The sequence below is a fragment of the Amyelois transitella genome, chromosome 9 (genome assembly GCF_032362555.1).
Source record: "Amyelois transitella isolate CPQ chromosome 9, ilAmyTran1.1, whole genome shotgun sequence".
Lineage (NCBI taxonomy): Eukaryota > Metazoa > Arthropoda > Insecta > Lepidoptera > Pyralidae > Amyelois > Amyelois transitella.
Genome location: NC_083512.1, coordinates 2,715,626 through 2,731,351, shown reverse-complemented (window position 1 = coordinate 2,731,351; position 15,726 = coordinate 2,715,626). Strand labels below are relative to the sequence as shown.

The window sequence follows — 15,726 nt, the reverse complement described above, 5'->3', positions numbered from 1 at the left end:
TTTGTAAGAGGAGGAAAATCTCAAGTTTTACTACTTCTTACAAAATACAGGTTCAATGCGGTGCTGGCTGTACGTGACCTGTGATTCAACTTTATATTGAACTTGTAAATACTTGGAAAACTTAAATGGATGCGGGCTGTGAAAGACACCTTAATCTATGTTAGTAAGGTAGACGTATTTAGGTACGTAGAATTTAATCATGCACATCACGACTCTTTCCCGAAGGGATAGGTGAAGACATGATCCTTTCTATTTTCTATTTGACACGATCCCTGCATCCTTTTCTGTTTTACATCCACATTGATACATTTTTTTTTAATTTCTTAATTAATTCATGCCAGTTCGTCGCTTTAGGTTCACACACGTATATACATATACATATATCTTACGAGGTAGACAAAGCCATAGTCTCTCGAAATGACTAAGCCATTTTGATTCTTAGATAGGTTGCTAAATAAAACATGGGTCCATAGTTTACAAACACAAATGGGAAAGACCTTGAAGAACCTACAAAACATAACAGATTTCTCCAACGATAACTGTTAACTAGCGATGCGTATGCGCCTATCGGAACAATGAGCAAAATAAGCGGCGAGGATAGTCTACTTGATCACTATGCGGCAACCGCTTTCTCTGACTAAACGAGGTAATTGCTTATTTATTGCATGTTTTATACGCGGCCATTTTCTAAAAACGACGATTATCTGCAGAACCAATGGAGGACAACTGTCTTTGAAATGTTTTGTAAAATAACTATAAGTAAATTGTTTATTGGTAGTTTGTGAAATTTATCAACGGACTTCTAATAATGTTCGTGCCATTATGAGCAACTTCTATACTAAACTACCAAATGCAGTGCCTGTCCACTCAGTGGTCTTAAAATGATTAATTTAGTACTTAATTAGTTTTTGATCTTCAAATTTTTTTTTCTTTGCCTCCTGGAGAGGACCTTGGCCCCATGATCCAGAAGATGTGATGATGCATGATCCAGAAAGTGAGTCTAATACTTCTACCTGTGTGGAAACATACATACAATTTTTTCTTACGGGGAAGGGAGGGCCAACAAGGAGGGAGAGTCTTTTAAATACTGTATAGCCACGTTCAGCTGAATGATGGAATTGAGATTCAGATAGTAACAGGTTGCTAACCCATCGCATAAAAAGGGAATCACAAAGCTTTTTAAGCCTTCTTCTTATTTGATGTGGGAAAATTGGGAATGTAATCTAGCTTGGAACATAGTTATTGCACTTAGTGAAAATAATCATTTACTTAATAAAGATGAAAATAGAGATATTCTACTGGTTATTACGAATCTACGCAATACAAAGAAGAATATCAAAAAATTATAGACGTGAAACTCAACATAATATAACACTATACAGCTACATTCAATTCATTTAATCACTAGCTATTGCCTGCGATTTCGTCCGCTTTAAATGTCTAACGTTAACTTGAAAGTTATTCCAATATCTAAGCTATATTAATGCAAAGTTAACGAAAATTCTTTCATAAAATTTTTTGGTGAAAATAAAACAGATACACACACAGCCTTACAAACTTTTGGTTTAATACTTCGCTAATTACATGATCATGTAAAGGTTCATTAAACTTCGAAATCTGGTCCTTAAGCAAACAACATTAGACAGATGCTAAATAATTTACTTACAAAATATGGTGTAAATATCTAAGAGACATTTTACTCAAAGGCAAAACGCGTTGTTTGAGTCATCACAAAGTGGGGTCATTGACATCATTTGGTAGTAACTATTTTGCGTGTCTGCTTTGTTAAGAATTTTATTTACCTACCAATGCTAAAATTCCATAATATTGAATGCGACAGTGAGTTTGTTTGTCACATTTTCACGTTTTATCATCTTGAATAATTTTGTTGAAATTTCATAGGGATAATATACATACATAAGAAATATACATAGGTACGTACATAAATCACGAATCTTTTTAGGCAGAGACATCATCTTTCTGCATACTTCTGTCGCTTCATCCATATTCATAACTCTTTTCATGGAAAGTCAATGGTTTCGGGTACTCTTGACCTGATCTTTTGCTAAAAAGTCTCCGATTTGTTCAAGGTACGTTCGTTATGAAAATATAAGAAGGGAATATTGAGGAGGTAAAATGGCAAGAAGGGCGGACCGAAGGAGATTTAGTGGATAGGCTAGCACACTAGATGACAGGTTTCCCACACTTACCCTGGTGAAGACCCGTGAGGCCGTATAAATTTCCCCTTCGAAAACGAAAAAAGCTAAATGGTACTACTTGGAGGAGATTCGTGTCTTCACATGTTTGTTATTTCCTGTTCGAAAACTTTCGAATTTCGGGAAATTTCGCTTAGTGCACCTTCTTCTTTTAAGGAACCTACCTTCATGTGAAATATCAAGTCTCTGGATTTAGTTGTTGGGGCTGTATGTTGTCTATCCGATAGTCATTCAGTAACGCAAGAGATTTATTATTTATACAAAGAATGATCTTAAAAACAAATTAAAAAATTAAATCCGTGGAAATAATCTGGAATTTCTGTAATGTATGTTATTGCATATATCCGGTCTGTTTATTAAAAAAATATATATATAATAAACGAACCTAATCGCTCGATGTTTCCTTATAGGCTACTTCCTCAATCTTTAATTATTTATTTCGGAAATAAAACGTATTTGGGTTAACTGTTCACATTATTATATATGGCCGTCAACTTCCGATCCGAAATATAAACAAAGTTAGTCAATAGAACATTTCGTTTCACAAAATAATAATTAAGATAATTAAGCTTAAAGAGTTACAGGGATATAATATTTTGAACGCATAATTTCTTATGATTTTATTGACATTCAAAGTGACAGATTGCTAGCCCATCGCCTATAAGGACTAAAAATAAATGTTTTACCTGCACCCTTTAAATAAAGCTGAACATGGCTTTGCGAGTCTCGAGAGAGCAAGGGATATATGTATGTATATATGTGATAATTGCTACAAAACTCCTCGATAAAAGTTAACGACAGGAGTTCTTGATAATATATACTGATATATATTTCTGTCTCTTTTCATAATCACAGTCTAAGAATCAACAGGAACAATTGTTACACCTACCAATAAAATAAAAATCTTGGTTACTTATATTGGCTGTGCATCACCACTAAAATGAGTCTTGATTGGTATAGGTATAAATCATGTTTCGCCCACGCCTTCCCCTCCAAAAATGTTCGCTTTTTTATTAGATACTGGAACCAGAGTAAAGAAATATAGAGAGAGAAAGCTATAATATTCTGTCAGTTTTCCTTTTTTTCTTTCTAGATCGTTATACAATAATATTTTGTATTTTATCCCTTACAGACGTAGACAGTTGCAGTAGTAGACAGTGGCAACAGTATTGAAAATCATCATGATCAGACTGTCATTAAGCCCTAGATTTCATGCACACTGAAGAATTTGTATTATATGACGTGCTTAGTTATTTCTTTCCCTAAGCTTAATTATTTCGCATTTTGCCTAATAAGGATATCTTTAATAAGGACAGTTATTTTCTTCCCTAAACGAATGTAAGAAAACTATGCTATATTGTAAATATGCTGCAATCGGATAAGGTCACGTATTTACGTCAGTTGAACCATACGGTATTACAACTGATATTTTGATTAATTAAAAATACCGCTCTTTGTAATTATTGTATGTTACAAGGTATAATATACTTTAAAAAAATGGAAATAATGGAATTTTATATATTTTTTAAAACAATACGAGACATTTCTGATTTATTTTCAATATTATTTTGACTTCATGTTTAGCTACTCTATAAACTCGGATGCCGATATACTGGAGTGAGTCAAGAGGCCTCATAATTGATAGAACAATGAACAAGATAATTGTTTTTTTTTTGTTTACTTTTTATATCAGCGTGGGAATTATAATAAAAAGTTAATGTGACCTAATTGTAAGGTTTGATTGAAGAAGAAGAATAAAAAAAAAACATTCAGAATTTTGAAGAAGTACGAGTATAAGGTTAGATTCGAATAATTTTCATGTAGGTTGATTTGTTTTGTACATATGTGTACAACTGGAAAAGATTATAGGTTTTCATAATAAAAATTACGTTACTGAAAATGTTAAGATTCATTTTAAAAAAAGAAATACTTTTTTGTTTTTTACTTCTAGTCATATTTCGACCTAGAAGTCGTGACTGTTAAGTTTTCATGAATAATTCACTAAGATTTGTTTTCATTTCTTATGGCAAATTTAGAAAAATACTACTCATTTTCTTACAAATACAATGTACAAAATAAAAGTGAAACAGCTGAAAAATAATAGCAGAAGCTTAAGCGGTATCTCACCTACATTATTTATACATACAAACTTACAGTCATGTCTATATCCCTTGCGGGGTAGACAAAGCCAGCAGTCTAGAAAACAATGAAAGGCCAAGTTCAGCTGTAGTACTTCATGATGGTATTGCTAGGATGCTAGCCCATTGCTTAATAGATGAATACCAAGTTTATTAGGCTATCTCTTAGTCACCTTTTGAGGCGTCTGTTGAAAAGATATGGAGATATTTTTATATTTTTAAGTGCCAGAAACCACACGACACTATTTGTTAAAAACAAATTGTGTATAGGTATTACATACATACATACACATTGGGGTAATTAAGCAATAGGATATGATATTGTAAATAAAAAAAAATGTTGTGTCGTTAAGGTCCTTAGTCGCCTTCTTCGTCATCTATGGAAAGGAGAGGAGTAAAAAGATATAGATATAGTCTCTAGATCTCTGGCGAGATAAAGGCATTATTTTATGTAAGGAAAAATCAAAGATAAAAGCAGAACAACAGAGCTAAGTATGTAGAATCGGAATAAGTACCAACTTTTAATTGCCGTGTGGTTTTCGGCGCTTTGTTATCGTAAAAGGCGACTAAGGGATAGCCTAATGGACTTGGTATTCTTCTTTAAGGCTATGGGCTAGCAACCAAGCACAATATGAATCGCAATTTTACAACTGAACGTGGCCTTCTAGTCTTTTCAAGGATGTTGGCTCTGTCTACCCCGTAAGGGATAAAGACATTACCATATGTATGTATGTATGTATGTTTAATTATATCTTGCCTTGTTGATTTTTTACACATGATGGCTTGTCATAATTATCGCGAGATCATTGAGGCCATTAATTGGGAAGTTAATTATCAGAATGACGTCATCAATCGGTGTTAATTTTCTTGGAATATATACGACGGTAAGTTGTGGGAAGTTTAATAACTCTGTGGTCAGATAGTACATTTATACATAGGTACATACATATAATCACGTCTATATCCCTTGCGGAGAAGGCAAAACTAACAGTGTTGAAAATTCTTACAGGCCACGTTCAGCTGTATGGCTTGATGATGGATTTGATATTCAAATAGTGTTAGGTTGGTAGCCCATCGCACAAAAGAAGATAATCAATTTATTTATGTATAAATAATCCCAAGTTTATAAGGGGTAGGCTTATAAACTTGGGATTCTTCTTTTAGGCGATGGGCTAGCAACCGGTCACTATTTAAATCTCAATCCTATCTTAAAGCAAAATAGCTGAACGTGGCCTATCAGTCTTACAAGACTGTAGGCTCTGTCTACCCCGCAAGGGATATAGACGTGATTATATGTATGTATGTATAACCTTAACAATTAACACATTCCTTGCCATGCCGAGTATAACGCCCACGAATGCAGTACTTTTTCCAAAAACGTTTTTAGTACTTTTTTTTAAAAGAACCACATTTGATTTGAAATGTAGATAAACCGTAAAAAAACAAACAATATTCTCATATACATTTCCAAATACAAAAAAAGTCAACGTTTAGTGCGTAGTCGGTTAAAAATCGAACATTGTGTGACAGTAACAGTGACACTGTCACACAATGTGTCAATGTGTCAGTGTTGTGTGTGATGGTACCTGGCGAAAAATTAATATGATGCCGAAGTCGGTGTATGATAATTGAAAAAACGGTATGTTTGCGTTAATTTCCATTTGCATACATTAATAATACTTTCATATTTATAGATACATATAAATGTTTGATTAGAAGTTTATAAATCTATCCCTCAGTCGCCTTTTACGACATCCACAGGCAAGAGATGGAGTGATCTTATTCCTTTTTTCCATTGGTGCCGGGAACCCTACGGCACCTGGGAACCACATGGTACTTTGAAGAAATTCTTAATAAGGAAAGTAAGTAAAATAAATTGACATTTGGTGATGTTACGAGTAATTTTATCAGAAATTCATCACTTCATCGTTAAAAGTAATAAAAAGATTATTCAACTGCAGATCAGGTTACCCCGCACGGAACTCTATGACGTGGATAAAGAAGCGAATTTACAATGACTTTGGGTAGGCTGATATGCTGTTGACTGTACTACATTGATCGACTCACGTGTATCAACATTGAATAATTGTTTGTATGTGAAATAACTTGAATTCTTTGCAATGTGAACGCAAAAACTGTTTTCATCGGCTAAGTAATTGTGTGGAGTTAACGAGTTAACGAGCCTACATTCCTTGAGTGTCGAACAAATTACTTTAGATACCTACAACTGACATGTTTGTTAAACTCGCGTGATAACATCAGTTGATATTTTAAATAAATAAATAAATATATACGGGACAAATTACACTGATTGAGTTTGCCTCGAAGTGAGTTCGAGACTTGTGTTACGAGATACTGACTCAACAATACTATATTTTATAATAAATACTTATAAAGATAAACATCCAAGACCCAGGCCAATCAGAAAAGGTTTTTTTCTCATCATGCCCTGGCCGGGATTTGAACCCAGGACCTCCGATGTTACAGACAAGCGTACTACCGCTACGCCACAGAGGCAGTCAAAGAGGACCGGCCGGTATTTTAAAAACATCTGTTTTTTTGTAAGACGTCAACGTTTTAATAACGTTACTTTAATATCTAGCCGCCCAACTTATAAAACGTGCTAATAAAAGTTAAAAATATAAATCCCTTTTAAGACGTATCGTTACTTATTTCTAATAAAACGGTGTAGTGAACATATAACTGTCTTTCTTTTATTGTTATGTACTACACGAACATCTCAATTCTAACGTAAAGCCATAGAGCATTCTTCAGCGGTCTTTTTGAGACTGACTGTTTGGCTCTGTCTACCCATAGAGGGATGTAGACGTGACACAAAAAAGAACTTGGTATACCTAGTATTACCCCAAACCGCCGAGCTTGCATGAAGAGAGTGACGAAGATGGTTGAAGCGAAAGAAGTATGTGGAGATAGTGGAAAGAGGTCTCTGCCTACCGCTACGGGAATGAGACTTAATTTAATGTACGGCATATTTTTTTGTATCCAATAAGTTCTACCTATTTATTTCTTTTAAAGTTTCTTTAGTTGTTTGGTATTAAGGGTTAAGATTGGTGTTCATTGAGTTCACGAAATTTTTACAAAGAGGCATATTAAATTTATTTACTACTTCCTGTCTTATTTACTATATAATCGCCTTTTTATTTTTAATTTCCTCCCACCCTTAGGTTGACTGGAAAATATTGCTTTAGCAATAACTCCGCCTGTGTACCAATTACCTGTGTTTTATTTTTGTCTTTCTTTTTTTTTTATTGTTCAATAAAGAGTCTATCTATCTACAATTTTGTTCGAATTTTGTACCTTACGATATACCTACATAAACGCTTAAATACGTACCTTGGTGTATTTGGCATTATGACAATGTAAATTTATACATATATATACCTATAGAAATATCTATTAAAATAAATAGTTTTTTTTTTCACTATTTAAATCTCAATTCTATCATAAAGCCAAACAGCTGAACGTGGCCTATCAGTCGTTTCAAAACTGTTGGCTCTGTCTACCCCGCAAGGGATATAGACGTGATTATATGTATGTACGTAGAAATTATTAAAATAAAATACCTACACCATATTTTGAACTTATGTTTCCGCCATCAAACATCTCATAAACAAATTGAACGCGGAAAAATTGTACGGTACCTACAAGCCAACTCAAATACGAAAACGGTATTGGAAAATTTGAAAGTAATGTAGTGACACAACTGATGCAATGTTAGAGAAAGTGTAGACGGAGTGCGCACTCGCAGTTCCGATCGTAATTCATTAATTAACTTTATAGAAAGTTTATTAACGTTACGTTGGTACATCTTGTGCCGTGTACCAATATTAAAAAAAAGAGAAGGACCACTCCATCTCTTTCCTGCGGATGTCGTAAAAGGGATAGGTTAATAAACTTGGGATTCTTCTTTTCGGCGATGGGCTAGCAACTTGTCATTACCTGAATCTTAATTCTATCATTAAGCCTATCAGCTGAACGTGGCTTTTTAGTCTTTCAAGACTGCTGGCTCTGTATACCCCGCAAGGGATATAGGCGTGATCATATGAATGAATGTGTGAACTTCTCAATTGACAGCGGTGACAAATAAATAAATTAATTAATCAATCATCAAAAATAAATCATTTCATGCAAACCTTTTATTTTTCGAAATCCAATAAACACAAATCCAAAGAACTTTTCACACTACATGTCTCCGTTCAAAAATTGTAGCCGATTTTTTGATAACTCTATTCAAAATGGCGCCCAAACGACGCATGCGCGCCGGATCTCACGGCAGACTGCTCTCACGCAACTCACGACGTCATTCCCCACTCCAAATACTCCTTGAAAGCTTTTATTAACAACCTTTGGCAAAGGCAATAAGGCTGAGAATCGCTTGGAAACTCACTCAGAACTTAACAGGTTGACGCGGTATCGGGAAAAACACAAGCTCATTATAAGGAAAACAAGTCTTTAAGAGAAAAAAAGTTATGGCAAAAATTTGTTTTCTTTAAAATATAAGCAGAAAAGTTATTTAACGTAAACAAGTTTTGTCTCTGACATCAGATCTTCTTCATGTTTTTGCTCTCCTGGTACTTTTTAGTCTCGCAAAGCGTGATTCAAGAGGGCATGTAAGATGATACATGCTATTTTTGACCATTTTACAATTAATCGGATTCCTTGCAACTCTAGTTATTGTGCGATGTTTGTTTGACTTTTTGGCGCCTTATTTGTTGAATGCTATGATATTTATTTATTTATTTAAAACTTTAATGCACAAAAACAAAATTATACAAAAGGCGGACTTAATGCCGTTTGGCATTCTCTACCAGTCAACCAGCTGACCAAACAGACAAAACTTTAAGTTGGTGATGCGATAAAGTGCACATGCATTCTCAAAAATACATAAATTACAAAAAAAATGCCAACATAAATACTAATTATAATCTTCCGTTATCACCTAAATAAAATTATTACGTATTTAATAACAGTAATACCTATATGTTGGTATGTTAATCTCAGCCATGTTGTAATTTTTCCTCTAAAAAAGCAAAATACATTTATAATTAAAAATCTGAAAAAAATTGTGCTCGGAAGAGCACATTTTGAGCATCTTTTTTAAATATTTACGATTCATTATTAACTCGTTGGTAATTAAGTATGTAGCATCAAATATAAATCAATTAATGTAGGTATATCTCAATGCAACCATTAGGTATTTTGTTGCGGGGAAAACCGAATCCAGTATCGACTGCAACCGACATCGTTTACTTTAGATGTCGTGTCACTGCGCCACATCAAAAGCAGTTTAATCGATGAAATGTCGTCGATATAGTGGAATCAATCAAGCGGTCATCTTAGTGGTCGTGTGGGACTACCGTTAGTCGTGGTCAGTGACCAGTGCGCAGGCGCACGTGTCTACGCAATCTAAGTAGATTCAATAACCAGATTCTTTACAACGGAGTCACAATTTGGTTATTAATCGAGGTTTTTGGCAATGTTTTGACGTATTTTTTAGAGGCGACGGTGTAAATGTGTGAAATGACATGAAAAATTCTCTCGTTGATCTTTGATAGTTAGTTTGAGTTTCTTCATTCTAAGACATTGAATACAAAGTTTCAGATATTGACGTCAAACATTCGTTAAAATGAAAGTTTGTCATTCGCAAGTATAGAAAGAGCGGCCGGACAAACTGTACCTACTGCAATGTTTTTTTTTGTACTTATACCTTAAAACAACTTTTATTTTAAATATTTAAAACCAATTTTTTTTTTACAATTTAGTCTGCTACGTAATCAAATTTAAGTGCATGCTCTCAAGTCTTGCTGAGTAAATATCTGTCTAGTAATACCCACAACAACTCTTTGTTTGTTCAATTCAATTCAATAGTAACCTAAAATACTAAACAAAGTAACAAATCGAATTTCAAAACTTTTAGTGAACTTTTTATTTAAAATTTGAGTCAGGAATATTTATTTAACCGAATGTTAACTTTGAACTGCAGCGATTTTGATCAATAACATTTGCAAACGTATGCAACAAGTTGAAATTACAGCCTTCGAAAAGTCTTTAGGTACTCGTATGTGTCAATAACATTTGATTGATTCTTATTAAAGTAAAGATTTGGCAGTTTTTACTGTCGGCAACAAACGTACCTTTATCATTTAGAAATCTCAGTGTTTCACACGTATTTATTTGTTCGTCGTTAAGGTCGCCTTTAACGTTTAACATTTTTTTGTCATGTTATTCCTATACTATTTTACGAGGAATATTTGTATATATATATATATATATATATATTAATAATCGCTTTCCCGAAAACGGCTCTAACGACTTCGTTGAAATTTAATTAATAGGTGCATATGGAGGTATTTACTACTTTTAATGGTTATTTCGAGGTCCACCGAGCACAGTTCGGTAACCCAGGTACTGTATATAACGCTGTATTCGTTTATAGATATTATAAACGAATACAGCGTATTATTTTATATTATCGATATTTCCAGGTACTGTATATAACGCTGTATTCGTTTATAGATATTTAAACGATTTGTAGTTTGTAGTGAAAGTCAAAGACTATGAATGAAACATTTATTACGAGCACCAGTAAATGAGCCAGTTGAAGTTAATGCGTCGTCTTTATTATCTCAAATATCAGACTAAAATGCATTTCTTAGAGTTCCGCACGAAATAAGTGGAACGGAACGTAAGCATCCACTGTGTAATCCGAAACGGTTTTATGTTAATTACAAGATCATTGAATTCGGTCAGTGTTAGAATGAGGCATTTTCTATTTGTGAAACGAAATTTCTTACGCCTAGTTTTTGACCTGTCTCATGTTATAGATAGCCCTATTTACTGATCATCTTCTTTCAGATTACATCTTTCCTTCTCTGAAGTGGTTAAGTTGGGTTTAACATATTCTTTGCATATTTAGTTCTGTAAGTATGTAAGCAAGTCTTTGTAAAAATCAATAAAGAGAAAAACTTAATGTACTTTTGAATTCTTATTATAGGCGACAAAATGCTTATACTTAATTCATATTCCTATTGCTTATAAAGGGCATGTGTAGAGAAACGATAAATTTAATTCAACCAAAATTGTACAGTCAACAACAGAGTAACATGATTTTTATTATCTTACTAGCTTTTACCCGCAGATCCATCTGCACGCGTACAGTTAGCGCCATCTACAAAAGTATACAGGTTTAAGCAAATCCCACGGGAACTATAATTTCTGCCGGGATGAAAAGTACCCTGTCTTTTCCCAACCTCTTTATTATACTAACGCACAATTTTAAAAATATTAGTTCAGTAGATAAGGCGTGAAGAGACAACAAACAAATAAACTTACTGTCTCATTTGTGTTTTGTTTGGGATAAGTATGTATAAGACTTAAAAATTAAGTGAGATATTTATTTAAATGAAGAATGGAGAACAATGTATTCTCTCGTCCACATTTCTATTCTAAGTTTGGATAGTTGTGAAGATGACGTTGTTGAAGAAAATGCTGCAGTGCAGTTTGTTACCGCTTCTTCTGCATTAACGCTTTGGAAGCGGCAGTTAACTTAGTTTTAAGTTATTTATTTGACGTCAACCAATGTTATGAAGTCAAAATATATGACAATAATTAAGCGATATGATGTATCCTATAATAAAGAATAAAAACTTCGCATCCCTTCGTGTTTTAGTAGCATTATCTATACTTAATTATCGTGAGTAAAAGAATCATTAAGAGACCATTCAACTAGCAACTTAATGAGTTGTTTTAATTGTCATTTAACACGCGCGGCAATGTTAAAACTTTTGGTTGACTTATCTTAAGCAATATTAATGAACTCCTTGAAGAGTTTTATTTTATCTTTATTTATTTGACGAAATATTCGTATTGATATAATTAGTTCTACATTAATTCATGCTTTTAATGTAGACAATGTGCATTCGTCCACGATTGAGATTTAAGAGATCTATAATTGTAAATTGACGTCCGATGAAAATGCTGCAGTGTAGTTAGTTCCGCCGCTTCTTCTACACATGCGCTTTGAAAGCGGTAGTAGTTATTATTAGATTTAAGTGATGGGACGTCAATAAGTGATACCTTGTATCCAATTTTGAAAATAAATCTATTCTAGTTTATGAGAAAATATGAAAATGTACCTAAATACGATAAAATTGGGATTCAATCATTAAGCATTCCAGATATTCTTTGCTTACGAGTACTTTCGAGACTTTTGACTCTGTCTACCTCGTAATGGATGTAAACGTGAAATGGATGTATATATGTTTGAAAGGGATATAAATTAATTAATTATTATGAATTAATGAACGCTGTATTGAAAATGCACTTTGGCTAGAAAATTCTATTTACGGCACACTTGTTAACAATTTTAAATGTAAATAGCTACTTTTACATTATATATAATCACGTCTATATCCTTTGTGGGGTCAGAGCGAATAGTCCCGAAAAGACAGAAAGGTCACGATCAGCTTTAGGCTTAATGATAGAATTGAGATCTAAATTAAGTGACAGGTTACTACTTAAGGAATCAAATAATAATGGATTCTAAATAATAAATTTAATTTAGTAAATATTTTTTGGAACTTTTCTTCACACAAATCTTTTGAGCCCAAAGTATAAATAAATATATAGGAACGCTTCGAAATAGGTATTACTGAAACACATTAGACTTCTATTCGAGACTAGCTCGTAAGTACTGCTCAATCTTGAGAGCGTACTTTAGATAAAATTATTTGAAAGTGGACGTTGAAACTAGTTACCAAAAAGGCAACGGGCCAATAAAACAAATTGTTATATTTAAGTGTCAACGATGGTTATCGTTAACCAATAAACGAAATTCTAACCTGATTTTCTCTTTTACCGAGCTAGTCACGAAATCGTGACCTTGGATTTTGATAAGAATAGAGAGATTTGTAAAGCGACGTCGGTGAATGAGTGGTTAAGGTAATCGCGGCCTGAAATTGAGAGGTACATACATTAGTTCGATTGCCAACCAATTTGGTGAAGTAGGACATCGTGATATTATTCCGTCAATGCAGTCATGATAGTCTGGCCAAATTTATTATTTAATTTGGATGTCAAAAAGGGGAATCACTCTGCTCTCTTCTATGGGACAATGATTTTAATAAGAACTTAATCGAGATGAACGAGGTAAGAGACGGTTCTCCCTAAGGAGGTCATGCCTAATTGGAACAAAAATTAGAACGAATTGAATTAAAGGGGATTCCCTTAAATGAAATTTTGGAATGAATAAGCAATAATAAAAGGTGGTTATTGCAATGTGTGAATTTAATAGACCTAATCTGGAAATGTTTCTAAAAGTAAATTTGTATTACTAGAAGATACAAGTAGGCCTAATAGGCTATTTGACTGTATTAAAAATATACATTTCTTTTATGTCATCAGTCTTAATATTATTTTTTTGGAGCGATTTGTAATAACGCGAGATAAAAATATTGCATTATTTTAACAAAATCCGTCTCAGAAAATTAGGGTTTTTTATGCAGCTGTCACGTGACTAAAAACGTACGTGATTGGCTATTTCTATTATGACGTCAATTATCCATAAACAGACTGTGGATCGTACCGTTCCTTAGTGTTCGCTATTATTTTTCAACATTTTATAACTGTTTGATCGCTCAGGATTACTCAGATAACATACGTATTTAATAATGGAAACCAATTCCGCGAAAGCTGACAGTCAAAACCTACCAAAAGTGGACGCAATAATGGTTGGCGTCTTCTTCAAAAACAATCCAGATTTCTATGCTGCCGAACTGAGGAATGTGAAAACATTAATGTAAGTATATCTTGGTAACCACTGATCTTAGATCATGATCTGAAACCACTTCTTGCGAATATTCAAATCCATGGGCACAGAAAAAAACAGTTTCGTAGGAGATTTTATTGTTGTATTAGTGCATTGAGGCACTGTACAACATTTATAGGAACTCATTTTAATAATTTTCACACATATGACGTGACACAAGTTAAATAAAACAAAAGAAAATAAAAACTTTTCGAAACACCAACAAGCTTGTATGATATTTACACGAAATTTACGTCACTGCATGCCATGGCCGCCATATTGCTAAAAGTCGCGTTTTGGCGGCATATTTGAATATTTCATTTCCTTTTTCGATTTTTTAATAAAATAGCTGTAATAAAGGCAGAAAACTATTTTTGTAGGGCTCCTTATAAACAAATGAATACCCTAAGATAGTTTTTAGAACTTTGTCAAATAGCCTATTATATAAAACTAACACTTATTTACAAAAATGCAAGTCCCGGCAGATCGGAGTCTTGAGGTAAAGTGCCCAGAAGGCTGGCAGCATTGCGACGTTGAATGGCAATGCTTATCTTTTGAGCGAGATAAAGTGCAGAAGGCTCCCATGGCCACAGAGTCTCAACCCCAAACGGCTCAAATATGTAGTTATTTCCAAAAACTGCATTTTTCTTTTAGTTTTCTTTAATTAGTTTTACATTTGTAATGTACTCCTTTAGTCAAAAATAAAACTTTATGTTAAAAAAAATGACCAGATATGTTGCTAAATAAATATGAAAACCTTATTAAAATTTTACTAAAAACATTTCTGCTGTGAATCAATGTAGAGGAAATAAAATATCAAACGCATGAGCATGTAATATTGCATCAGGAAATACGAAATGAACCGACGTCGCACCGCATATTCGTAGCAGATTGTTTTCCTTGGTACAAGTCACAAAAACATTTATTCTCTATGTTTATTTAAGCATATTATTTCTTTTTTAAAAAGAAATCACAGATTATAAACAAAATAGATACATACATATGGTCACGTCTATATCCCTTGTGGGGTACACAGAGCCAACAGTCTTGAAAAGACTGATAGGCCACGTTCGGCTATTTGGCTTAATAATATTGGCCATTGCCTAAAAAAAGAATCCCAAGTTTGTAAGCCTATCCCTTAGTCGCCTTTTACGACATGTTTGAGTTGCGTGCATGGTCTACTATCATTTATTTAGGTTGGTAACAAGACCTTAAAGAATTATAATTTTCCATCTGACCAGATTGGGGATAGATTAAAGAAACATTATGATTACGATTTTTCTTTGACGGAAGTTTGTTCACATGTTATTTTGTTAGTTTTTAATTTTTCACAAGAATGAACCGATAAGATACTTGCAATATTTTTATAACATTTTTACGGGGCAATGACCTCAAATTTATTAATGTATTCAAACTTAATGCACGCAAAATGTACAACAAGTGAATGCCACAAGGCATCCTCTGCCAGTCGAACCTTTTGGACCAAACTGAGATTACCAAATTGAGACAAATATTTCAATGCCAAAAATGACTATGAACGAATTTC

General features: G+C 33.5%; 1 protein-coding gene across 3 annotated transcripts in view; it reads right to left on the bottom strand.

Moving 5' to 3' along the window:
• The window catches only part of LOC106130372 (tyrosine kinase receptor Cad96Ca), a 52,385-nt gene that overhangs the window by 27,975 nt on the left and 8,684 nt on the right, over positions 1–15,726 (bottom strand). The window contains exon 1 of one of the 3 annotated variants that reach the window (XM_013329202.2): positions 8,509–8,646. The exons of the other annotated variants lie outside the window; for them this stretch is intronic. The gene's annotated coding sequence lies outside the window, so the exon portion shown is untranslated. Of the gene's footprint in view, positions 1–8,508; positions 8,647–15,726 lie in introns of those variants that run through there. 3 annotated transcript variants of the gene reach the window in all.